Source organism: Nelusetta ayraudi, unplaced genomic scaffold (genome assembly GCF_046127955.1).
Source record: "Nelusetta ayraudi isolate G7.1 ecotype Tasmania unplaced genomic scaffold, CSIRO-AGI_Nayr_v1 ptg000042l, whole genome shotgun sequence".
Taxonomy (NCBI): Eukaryota; Metazoa; Chordata; class Actinopteri; order Tetraodontiformes; family Monacanthidae; genus Nelusetta; species Nelusetta ayraudi.
The window spans coordinates 20842012-20854370 of NW_027466092.1; the positions used below are offsets into that span (position 1 = coordinate 20842012).

The 12359-nt window shown below is 44.6% G+C and overlaps 1 protein-coding gene across 1 annotated transcript in view; it reads right to left on the minus strand.

Annotated features, from left to right (window-relative positions):
- The window catches only part of LOC142894201 (receptor-type tyrosine-protein phosphatase delta), a 167300-nt gene that overhangs the window by 127941 nt on the left and 27000 nt on the right, over positions 1-12359 (minus strand). The window contains exon 2 of the mRNA XM_076035428.1: positions 5216-5253. The gene's annotated coding sequence lies outside the window, so the exon portion shown is untranslated. The remainder of the gene's footprint in view (positions 1-5215; positions 5254-12359) is intronic.

Sequence of the window (12359 nt, forward strand, 5' to 3'; positions counted from 1 at the left end):
GGGCTTGTGGTTCTTCTTGCAGGTCGTTCAGGTGTAATGCTTTGAGAGTTGGCATTAATATAAAACCACCTCACCTGGAGGAAGTTGTTGATAATTATTATGCAGTTTCCATAAATGTTATGGTGCAACATATTCTTAAATACACATTATAGGCTTTAATGAATTCCAATGGTAATGATGACTGTTTACAGTTTTTTTTTTCATCATTCCCATAAAGCATCTTGAACGTAGCGCAAGGCCACAACAGGCTTGTGCCATCCGCTGCCCAGCCTCAGTGTTACCAGCTGCCCTTTGACAGAAATCATATTCTCCTGTGCTCGCACAGCGCACTACCTGCGCCTTCTGCTCTGAATCTTTTTTCCAGCCTGTGAATCATCATCCCGGGGGAGCCGCGATGCATTTTGTCCACGACATTCATGGTATGTGCGCACATCGATCCAGCCCTCTGAACTCCCCTCCTTTTGTTCGACTGCTGCCGTTTGGCAGATACTTCCGCCACTCCGGCAAGGAACACGGAACAATTAGCGTTGATTCATGTGCCATATAAGCTGAGCTTAGCGTGGCAGACTCTCATGAAATGTGGCTTGCCAAAATCCTGTCAGCGATGGAGGTTTGATGGCTCACTCGTCCGTGGCCTCCGCATCATGTTGTCTTCGCCAGCTGTTGTTTGACAGAACGGGATTCTTCCCGCAGTGAGCAAAGACACAGCTATCAACTGAAGAGGCTTGACAGCAGCGCACTATGGGGCCGCTATTTCCCACTGTATTATAATAGGTATTACTGGTGAAGCATCTGCAAATGGTGTTACAAAACAATGGCGACAAATTATACAGCAGGAAAAGCGCTCAACACAAAATGGAGCCGTGCAATAACAACTCTTTTTGTGTCGTTTTCAGGATACTGCAAAGCTGTTGTGCTGTCTTGCGGAGGTTAGCAAAGAAAAGTGTACCATGGATATTTGTTTTTTCTTCCCTGTTTGTAGCGGTGATTTTAAGTGTGATATTGAGTGAATGCAGGGAGCCAGGACGGCAAAGAGTGCTGCCAACGATCCCGAGGTGCAGTGAAAGAAAAACACCTTTTATTGATCCATCCTAATTACGAGAGTCAATAAAATTTATGGCTTCTCAAGCGTTCCAGGAGCCGCTCATATGGCGCACTGAGTTAAGCAATCACTCCTAAATGCAAGTGATCAAGTGATATACTCTCGCAGCAAATATAAAAAGGCAGTGCAGAACAAATACGGTGGGGCATCAATATAAATCTGGCGTGGAACTGCTCTGAAAAGCAGGCTGTCAAAGCAGAGTGGGCTGTTTTTTGTTGTTTTCTCTCTATCTCCTGTGTCCTGTGTCAAAACAAGAAGTGATAACAAATCGAGATCTAAAATCTTGACCTGCTGTTCCGTGTATTATTTGAAAAGAATGCAATGTCTGCAGTGGCCCAGAAATCTCGCTCCGCTCGCCTCAATCTTTTGTTTAGTGGCTTTAGCAGTATTAGTGGAAGACGTTTAGAGAATTTTCCATTGAAATTCTCCATCTGGATAAAATCTGTCTCATTCACAATCTGCCTATGCAGACAGTGAAATCCAATGCGCAATACAATACACTGCTGCTGGGACTGAGGCTCTGAACACTTGGTAGATCATCGTAATTAAAACATAAATTGGTATTATTGAGCTGCACGTAGATGTTGGCGTGGGCTCCAGAGAGGCATTGATCCCTGCGTGCACTTGGAAACAATTGCCCTGATTTGCACAGAGTGAAATATACAAGACGTGCAGCTAAAATCAATAGCAAGCAAGATGCCTTGGCTCTTCTCATGGTAGATGGTGGAATACGATTTGGAAAAATATGCTGTAGATTTAAGAAAATATGTGTGTGTTGGTGTGTGTGTGAGAGAGAGAGAGAGAGCGAGAGAGGGAGAGAGAGAGAGAGAAACATGCAGAACATTCCGCATACGAGTGCATCTCAGAATAAATGTGAACTGTTGGGTAAATGTTGTAAAGTGCCAATGATGCTTCCTTTACGTAGAAACTCCTGCTTATTTGTTTTGTCATGAAACAAAAGTCACATATGATGCTTCCATGGAATCATGGCTATACTATTTTATTATAACAATTGTAAATGTTGACATGATTTCATTTTTTATTATTGTTATTATTATTATTATTATTATTATTATTATTATTATTATTATTATTATTATTATTATTATCATCATAGGTATTTGATAGCATTATTTTGTTATCAGTCAGACTTGCTCATAATCTTTAACAGTGACTAGTGTTGTGGTACTTGAGGTTGGTCTTGGTCTCGAGACCACTTTTTAAGGGTCTCTGTCTTGTCTCGGACTCGGAGGCATTTATACTCGGTCTTGTCTTGGTCTCGGACTGGGTGGACCCAAGATTTTTGATCGGGACCGGTCAAGACTCAGCCAACGATTTACCGACAGACAATAACGGAAAAGAGTCCAGCTGCTGCGGTTTCACGCTCTGTTTGTGACACCCAGAGTGAGACATCCACTTATTCCAGGTAAAAAAAATATATATATTAATTGATTCAGTCAAATTGTTTTTTTGAAAATGGTTCAAAATATTTGGCAAAGCAGAAACATTTTAAAGAAAATTATGACAAGCTACCATGCTGAAAATAGATGTTTCTGGTTGATTATATGCAAACTTGAATTTATTAGTTTTATTAATAAAAATAAAACAAATTAATTAATTTATTAGTTAATTATTAGTTATTATTTATTTATTTATTTTTTTTCTGTTCTGTTGTTATTTTTCTATTTTTCTATTTTATATTTATTTGGTCTTGTCTTGGCCTCGAACCCCAAAGGTCTTGGTCTTCTCTCAATCTCCATACTCTCTAAGTCTTGATACTGACTTGGTCTCGGTTGCTGCTGTCTTGACTACACTAACACTAACTGTGACAAACACAGTTAAAGTTTTACTCTCAACGACACTCTGAACTTTATTTTTATCGTTCTAACTTTGCGAGAATATCTAATGTAGCGTGAACAAGGAAAGGACAGAAGCACATGGGTTGCTCTCTGCAGAAGTACCATGTGCTCTGACTCAAGGAATATTTCCTAAAACCCCTCAGGGCACACACCTGAACCCTTTTGCCCTACATTTAGAAGTGTGCATCTTGAAATCAAGGCAGAAGAAAAAAGAGCAACGCTTCACTTCGCTTTTAGCAGAAGGACTTAGTCACAGTCTCAACGACGAGTTGTACCATTCGTTTTTTTTTTTGTTTTGTTTTTTTCTGTATATTATCTCATCCACTAATCGTTACGTTGTGGCCAGTGCGGTTCACTGCTCACATGGGGGACAGGCCGAGGGCCGAGGGGTGAGTGGATGAAAAGCTTAAAGAGGAGACGATTAGACAAGAGACGGCAACGGGCAAGGCTCCAGAGGAAGACAAGGCCGGATGTTTAGGGGAAATTGGACAGGGGGAGGCGACAACAGAGGCAGGGAGGCAGGCAGGAGGGGAAAGAGATAGCAAGGACGGAGTGGCAGGAAAATGAGAAGAGAGATGAAGGAGAAGAGTAGAGATGTGTAAAGGGAAGTTAGCGGAGGAGGAGCTTTTCCTCCTGGCCGTACACTGGAGCCTCAAAGCAGCTTTCATCCGCCCTCACATCCACAGGCCAGGTTTAGAAAACCCTCTGCACACACACACACACACACACACACACACACACGCGTGCATGTGCGTCAAAGACTTTCATTTACCGGTAATCGGCGGTCTACCTCTTGGCATCAAACACAAAATCATTGTTCTTAATACATATATCCAGATCTACTTTTCTAAAAAAAAATAGAAATGTTTTTTTTTCTCTCTCTCGTCAAGAGCCTCGCAAGACAGCTAAATACGGAAGCCTCCAGCAGAAGAGGGGAAACAAAGCAGCGCGCGACGCAGACAATTCATCTTTTGTTGTGAGGAGCGGAACTCTCACGGGGGGGGTCGCTCTCAGACGCAGCAGACAATCACACAAGCTCTACACCTCACATCAGGTCAAAAGGAATTTTCTGGCTGTGCAAAGTTAATTCCAGGGCCAAGACGGGACAGACGCACAGCCTGGCTGAATGCTGCAAGAGGAGACAAAAGAATTAAAGCGAGGCTGACTAACAGAGGACGACGTGTCCAAGGCCTGTCACTAATTATGCCCCCACTGCTACAAACTGTTCCCTCACTATGAAATATGAGACCAGGAATAAAATAAATAAACAAATGAAAACCCTTCCAAGATAAATACAAAACAAACATTTGATATTAGATATTACACACAGTAATCTTATCTTAAAAAAACAAACAAATGGAAATTAAAATGGAAAATCTCTTTTCATAGATAAAAAACATTTTGTGTGTGTATATAAAATAATTTATATTTCATTGTTCACAGTACAAAATGTATTAGCACTGTACTAACTGTCAATTTTAAATAAAATGTAATTAAGTTAAAGTTTGTACCAACATCTAACTTCTAAAAGTGAATACTCCCCTTTTAATCCAGTCTCTAGTCTCTATAAAGTTTCCATGATCAAGTTAGGGAAGGCAATACATCAGCCACTGGCTCTTTTTGCTGTTGGCCTGCATTTGCTGCTTGAAATAGTCGTAAATTTTCCATGTATTGACTGAACGCAGCCCCAGAGTCTCAGCTGAGTGACGCGGAATATGAATGGCATCTTGATTTGTCAATATTGGGGCACGTGTGCTTGGGCCTGTTAATATGAGTGAGACAATCAGCCAACCTGTAACCATGCCAACAATACAGATTGCTGTTGTTTGTTTAGGAAATGATCTGCCCGCTCATACCCGTCAGAAGCCCCCCCATATAGTTATTGAGTGACCTGCATACGTGCCCCGGTCTGTGACGCCACTCCGGAACTCCAACGATGCACCATTGCATGGCTAACTGAGATGATGAACAACGCTCAGATGCTGCGGCACGCCATCTATCTCTGTCAGAAGTGGTTGAACACGTGTTCTTATTGGTTGGGCACAGTTCGCAATCGCTAAAGCGGCACCTCAAGGCTCCGAGACTCTGCTAATTAAAAAAAGAGCTAAAAAAAAAACCCAAAAAAACCCCTTCTCTGAGATGGCAGCTAACACTAACACAATGCTGCGACTCGACAGACGCGGGGAAACTTGAAGCACAGCGCTGTTGGCAAATCACTTCTCTCGTAACTGATTTGATTGTAAATAAGTCTTACCTTTCAGCGCTCAAGCAACCAAGCCAGGAGTTTAAAAGCTGCGGGACACAAGAGAGACAAAAAAAAGGTGCAGATTTAGTCATAGTGAAAGCAAAATTCAGAATCTTATGATGCCGTTTGAGACTTCGAGAGGAGGAGGGCTGGTTAGAGATTGCAGGCGTGCACGTGTACACACACACACACACACACACACACACACACACACACACACACAGTATCATTGCTGCCAGTTATGTTTATAGAGTAAAGGTCAAACGTTTATTGCTCACTGATTACATTTGGCAGGTGTACTGTATGTGTCTGACACTTATAAACCAGTGCTTTTCCAAGCCCTAACAAACACAAACACACTTCCTCCCCTCAGTGATGCTCCTCTTTGAATGTGACATATCTCAAATGGATGTCTTTGAGTCATGAAGAAAGGCAATTTGGAGAAGAAAAGAAGGGAATGGGGAGGGTGCCTGGGGTGGCGGCAAACAGCTTTTTTTTTTTTAGTTTGGGACTAATTTAAATGTGGGCAGTCCTCAAAAAGGTCAAGGATTGACCAAAAAAAAGGCGAAGGGGAAAGGAAGTGTCGCTGCTGGTTGTCCGCAGGAAGCGTTCAAGGTCTCGCAGATTAAAGCCAAGTTCACTTTCAAAATGGGGATGGAACGCGACGTGAGGAAAAATTAGCGGTGCGACTGATAAACAGCGAATCACCGTGCTCCGCTCGCTCACCGTGTCACCCCCACCCCCACCAACTCAGCCACCCCCCTTTTCTTCCGGTGGGGAGATAAAAATTCAGGCCTGGAAATGGTTGCCCGCGCAATTGATTCTGGCAGAGGAATATAACTGCGGAGTGTGAGGGGCTAAGTATCTGAATAGCTGCTGTCAAAATGCTGAAGGGGGAATTTATTCCTAGTTTATATGCAAGCTATATCATGGAGTTAGGAAGACTGAATGGGCTACAGTGTGTGATGTACAGTGCACGCTGTCATTTCTCCCAGAGTATAATCAGGGAGCTGCTCTCGGCTCAGGCTTATGGGCACTGCGCCTGAATACAATGATTGTGGCGGAAACATCCTTTTCTTTTTAGGCTGCAACAAGCCATTTGCATTTCAAAAATCCCAAGGCAGTCTTTGAATTATTACTTTACCCACTATGGACTTAGCATCTGTCTGCATGACGGTTTGCTGCTGCGGAAACTGACAAATGCATGTTTATGTTTCGGCACTAACGTCTTTCTCTTCAAGATGATTAGAATTGTCTTGCAATAAGGGAAACATTGTTTTGTTGGAAATGGAAAACCATTAAATATATGAAACAAACAAAGGAGGGAGGAAATTGCCAGCTCTATCCTGCGTGAGCCGTCCTTCCACTCAGATGCTTGAACATACGCGGAAGGATGCGGGAAATGATTCCCCGGCACAGCCCAGCAATTAGCAGGACCTGTCCGAGTCACCTGTCCGAGGTCTTTCTGATGTCACAGACATGATGCCAGCGGCCCCATTTTCACTTAGCAAAATGCCCGGTGAAAATAGATGAACAAAAAACAAAAACAGTTTTGGTGAGAGAAAGCCGCCGTGAAATTTCTGTTCTTTTTGTCGGGTGGCATTTTCTCTCCCAAGTGCAAACGCTGAAGGGAAATTTTCTGGCCAACGGGGTGACGTTGTTATTGTGTTTTAGACACGTGATGCGTGGCTAAGTAGGAAGTGATGCCATTGGTTTTAGGCTGTTTTGCTTTCCAAATCTCGACAACTTTGTTGAGTGTCTCACTTTATTCAATGAATATACATTTGTTTGCAGAAAATACACACAGTTGAAATGTCTACATAATCTGCAGCATTAACAAGACAGAGCTCCTTGGAGGTCAAAGTGCTGAACAATGTGAATGAAAACGACACAATGAGTCACTTGCACATTTGCATCATTTACTGTTTTGAATCATTTTGTGTAGATACTTTCTCACGAGTTTTAAGTACTGCCCCAGGAATGAACCGTAAGATGAGAGCATGCAAATTCCAGTGTTTTTAAAGGTAGCAATTTTCAGGCATTGCAGTGTGGCTATACAGTGGACATACATTTTATAATTGGCTGTCAGTACAAACTATGGTGCTGTTAAAATGTTTTTACTAATCTAAAAAAAAAAATGTTTGCATGCAATAGGTACAAAACATGAGGGCTTATCCGGAACAAATAAATCACTGTAAATGGACAGACAGTGGATGTAATTGTGCTGAAAGCTTCAGTGAAGCTTTCAATGTTGGTCTGGAGTATTTTTGTTAGCTCGAGGATTGAAAGGTTAAAGTCCCACTGCATTCCAAGGGATGCATCATTTCTCCTCCTCATTTGACCCATCCTTCTGAGGGAGTGACAAGCAGCAGCAGCAGCAGCAGCAGCAGCTCAGATCTGGCATTGAACCTACGATCTCCCAGTCTCAGGGCAGACTCTATACTAGACACTAGGTTCAGATGGACACAAAGGCAGATTTAATATGACTTTATTGAATGTATTGATTTAAGGAGAGTTGATATGTTGTTGTGTCAATAGCCGATCAGAAGCATAAGCCTTTGACTTGAACATTTTAAACAACAACTGCACTGCAGGTGAATGAAAATCAAAACGTATCCTTTGGTAATACAAGTAATGTGTATGAAACCTATTGAATGCTGTCATGCAGCCTCTGCTGTGCAGGTAAACCGCAGCTCAGCGGCCTCAGCAGTGGGGCTGGAGGAATGGCATTAAATGTCACCCGGCTGCGTTTCGAATCGCAGCGTCTCCGCTCTGGTTCCTTTCAAACCCCGTTGTGCTCTCACAATGGCCTGATCCCAGCACAACAGGAAAACACATCTGGGCCGCAATAGACGGAATGCTGCGCAGAAGAATGAAAGCATTGTCAACAATCTCATTTGTGTCTGTGACAGACGACAAAGCCGGCGAGGAGATATCGTCTTGCACCGTGTCAACATAGACTGGGGATATCAAGGCAGATGAACGTTGAGGGCCTGTATAGTGAGTCACCCTGAGGATGCAGGTCTTGGTCTACCACTTAACTTCAATTCTAACGTCTAATAGGCTAATCATTTATCGTCTAGCTTCAGTGTGCTACCTTTTAAAGGTTGTACGTTGGGTTTAGTGCTCTTTGCCTGCGCACACCTGCCCCCCCACCTTCCCTCTCCTTCTTCCCTGCCAATCCTGTCCAATGCACCCCTGACAGCTACTCGTCAGTCCAGCTGCAATTTAAAGAAACCCCTCAACAGCTGCCATTCCACCGGGTTTTGGCTATCAGTGGAGCTGTCAGTGCCAAGACAGGGATTCTCCTCCAGCCAGCACCTTTGGACATCAGCTTGGTTTTCTCCCCCGAACCCAAATAAACTGAAGGTGAAAGAGGATCTTTCCCAGAGACTGACTCAGTCAATCCAACAGACACGGTGGGACGGAGGTTGCGGTGTGGAGGCAGGGTCGCTGCCTCTTCCCTCCGGACGTTTTGTAGCAAACATCTGGCACGCAGCGGTGCGGTGCGAGCAGAAATGCTTGGATAAATATAATGCACATCGGAATGAAGCGATGGCTTAAATTATATGTACACAAGCATTAAAACACTATGAGGGAGACGAAGGGAAACCATTCAGGAAGAATGTCTGCGGTGCTCCAGAAATGAGTGCTATCTGCGCGGAGGCCGAGCTCTCGCTCCCTGTTTGTGCATGTGTGTGTTCCTTTCTGCTCGCCTGCCTGCCTCCATGTGAACATTGCATGCGTTGCTTGTCCAAATGTGCATGTTGCCTGAAACAATCTAGTGAACACGGCTCGGGCTCAGGGCTGGGCAGCCTGCTGCTGCTGTGCGCGCCTCTCCCTGCCATATGTCTTTGTCAAAAATATTTGCTCTGCGCTGAATGAGGGATGAAATCAATCCAAGTGCTATTTCTCCCCAGTTGCTCCGTCTTGAAGGCAGCGAAAATTGTACTGATCCCTGCCAGAGCAGCCCGCATTGTAAAATGTAACAACTGGCCACCGGTGACATTCGCACGCTGACCATCTGGGCTCTGGCGTCCAACAGGCGTCCATAGAGAGAGAGAGAGAGTGAGAGAGAGAGAGAGAGAGAGAGAGTGAGAGAGAGAGAGAGAGAGAGTGAGAGAGAGAGAGAGAGAACGGAATGGCTGAAACCTTTCCTGCCGTCTCAATTAGCAACTGGAGAGACGAACGTGGAAATTGCTCGAGTTATGGCGCAATCAAAGACAGTCGCCACGCGCCAGTTGGAAACTGTGCGCGAGACGGGTCCGCTGGCGCCGCTGTGGATTTGAGGGAGGGAAAAAACAAAAACAACAACAAGAAAGAAAATCCATCACCGACATCCGAACAGATGTACTCGCTGCCCTGTTGTCAGGGGTTTCACTCGCTCAGCTGGACTCCTGGTGCTCTCTGTCTGCACTGCCTGGAGATAAAATCAACGGCGCAGTGAGGTCGCGCCGTCTGAAACTTTGTCGCAGTCGAGATTTAGAAAAATGCCACTCTAAGTTTTTCGCGCACCTGCCGCATTCTGATAAGGAAACGAATGCAGATATTTGGAGGCTTTCCACGTTAATCACGCCGCAAAGTCACACAGCAGAGAGGGGAAGCGTGGCAGCCAGCTGAAGGAGTGAAGCTATTTTTCGAGCGCCGCTTCTGGACGGGCTTCAGCCATTGTGTTGTGTGCGACTCTCGCCATCCGCCAAAGCTTTTAGCCCATTGTGTTGCCGCATCAATTTTTTGCCCACAGCCACCAAGACCGCACGAACAAAAGGCGTGCAGTTGGCTTGGTCGCGCTGTGATGTACCTGGGGGATGTGCGCGTGTTTTGCATGGGAGCGGGGAGGCAAACTGTTGGGTCCATTAGCGTCAGAGAAGGCTGCAGCTTCCCCGGCTAAAAAATGGCCCCGAGCAGCACGGCATTATGGGTCGGCATCTTCCCCTCTCCCATTCAAGAGGGGCGAAGTTAATGGAGTTGAAGTGGGTCGTCTCGAGTCAAATTGAATCTGCTGCCAATGGAAATGCTTTGATGTAGCAAAGATTAAGCAATTGTTGCAATTTTATGTGTGCCGTCGGCTCTTGGAGAGTCTCTCTTTTTTTTTTTTTAATTTCCCTCACCGACTGAAGGTTACTTTTGTCGTGCCGAGGGGCACTGTGAACCTAAAAGTGACAGTTGAGCATTTTTGGGGTATGGAAACGTCACGCTGTGTTGAACCAGGTAATGGTCTGCAATGTGGCAGCTGGTCACACCAAGTGCACTGATTATCATAAACAAAATCTCTTGTCGGACCCACATGCATGCGGAGGACAGGGGAAGGGAAACCAAACCCCCCGCATTACGGTTTCATTCAGCTGGTGACAGTCCATGTCTTGGGTTTGAATTGTATTTTTGAATATAAAACATCAAGCACCGCCATTATGCGTCATATTGTCTCCAGCTTACAAGTGCGGGAGACGTCATGGATCCTAGTGGGATATATCAGTTAATGGTACAAGTGTCCTTGCTGTGCCCTTCTGTAATAGCCGAGCACCATTAGCGAGGGGCTAAAGAGAGGGCCCAGTCATCCATACGTTTCAATAATTACTTTGCACTTCTGTCAAGGCGCGCGGCAGAAAGACTGAGCTCACGCCACCACGCTGCAGACAAAATGAATGATGAGGGATTAAAAAGTGTCGACATGAATCTTGTTTCCCATCAGGTCTCCTTTGCTCGCTGCCCCCCTTTTTTTCTTCTTTTCCCTCCCTTTCCTCACCCCCTCCGCCCCCTTTGTAAAAATGGCTCAAAGCTACTGAAGGTGGAAGGGGCAGATGTTTAGATTTTGTCACATGCGAGATGCTGCGGGTTGTGCCTGAGCCCAGTTGCAGCGGCAGCACAGTGAGTTACAATTTCTCTGTCGCCCCCAACGTCTCCAAATCACAACACCCCACGCCCCCAAGTCTATTTTCTGCCTGGCTAGTCTTATGAAACTGCATATATTCTGTCAGATTATTCCCACCACATCCCGGCACAATTTAGTTTGGAGGTTTTTTAAGGAACCGAACATCTCTGGAAATGGGGGACACAACGCTGAATGGAAACTATAGCGTGCTCCAGCCACCTTATTGGCTAGAGGGAATGTTGCACAAACCCAGAGGGTTTATTTCAAATGTTTGACTGAGAGAGAGCTTTTTCAAAAGGCCCCTGATTAGCCTGCTAATACTTAGTTTAGCTGAACGGGATTCAGATTGGACCCTTTTAAAACAGCCCCTCTGAGATTCCAGACCTGAAATCATGGCATTCCAGCTGCCGTCCAAGGTCAGGACACGTTATTCAACTGAACAGGTTTCAGGTATTTTATAGACATTAATAACCAGAGTAATAAATTGAATGCAAATATCCATTTTTCAGAATTAACTTTTCCTTTCCAGGCATTGCAGTTCTCCCTCCTCTGCGAGAAAGAACAATATTTCCCAACAAGTGAATGGACTGTAACCAACCACAAAATAGATGATAACAGTGAACATTTAATGTGCTGGAAAATTACATTAATGGATCTATTCATTCTGAGGCCCAGCTGCTGTTGCTGTTGCGGTGCTTGAGAAAAGAAAAATAATGGATAAAGTGCACAATAAAGGACAGTGATTTATTATCGACAAAGTTGGAACGAATGGCAAAATACAGACAAGAAGAGAGAGTGTTCAAACACGAGTATTGTAGCTGTTTAGCAAATGAAATATGAATTTATCACCAACAACTGGGTTGTTTCTGTCTTGATGCTGTTGTTTGTGTGCCATGTTAACATCGGCCAGTTGTTAACCTGCTTCTCTTCAACTTGTTGACACATGCTAAAACTCTGGAAACACGGGAGCAAGTTTCGCAAGTCTGAAATTGATCTGGGCAGGATCACCACACTGCAGTGACTGCTCACTTTTCCTCTCGTATCAGTACGAAATGCATGGAATACAGCCGTCGGCCGGTGTCAGCGCACTCTAATCTTTTCCAAGTCAACATGCAGCGATACAAGTTGGCGTCTGGATGCGTTCATTCAGTACCTCTCCTATCTCCTCAGCCAGGGATGAAAATCTCCCAACGTCAGCCACGAAAATAAGATGCTAAGCCATTCGGATCCCCAGGCAAATCAGCAATTAGAGCCTAAGCTGCCTTGTAAAACCAATTAATA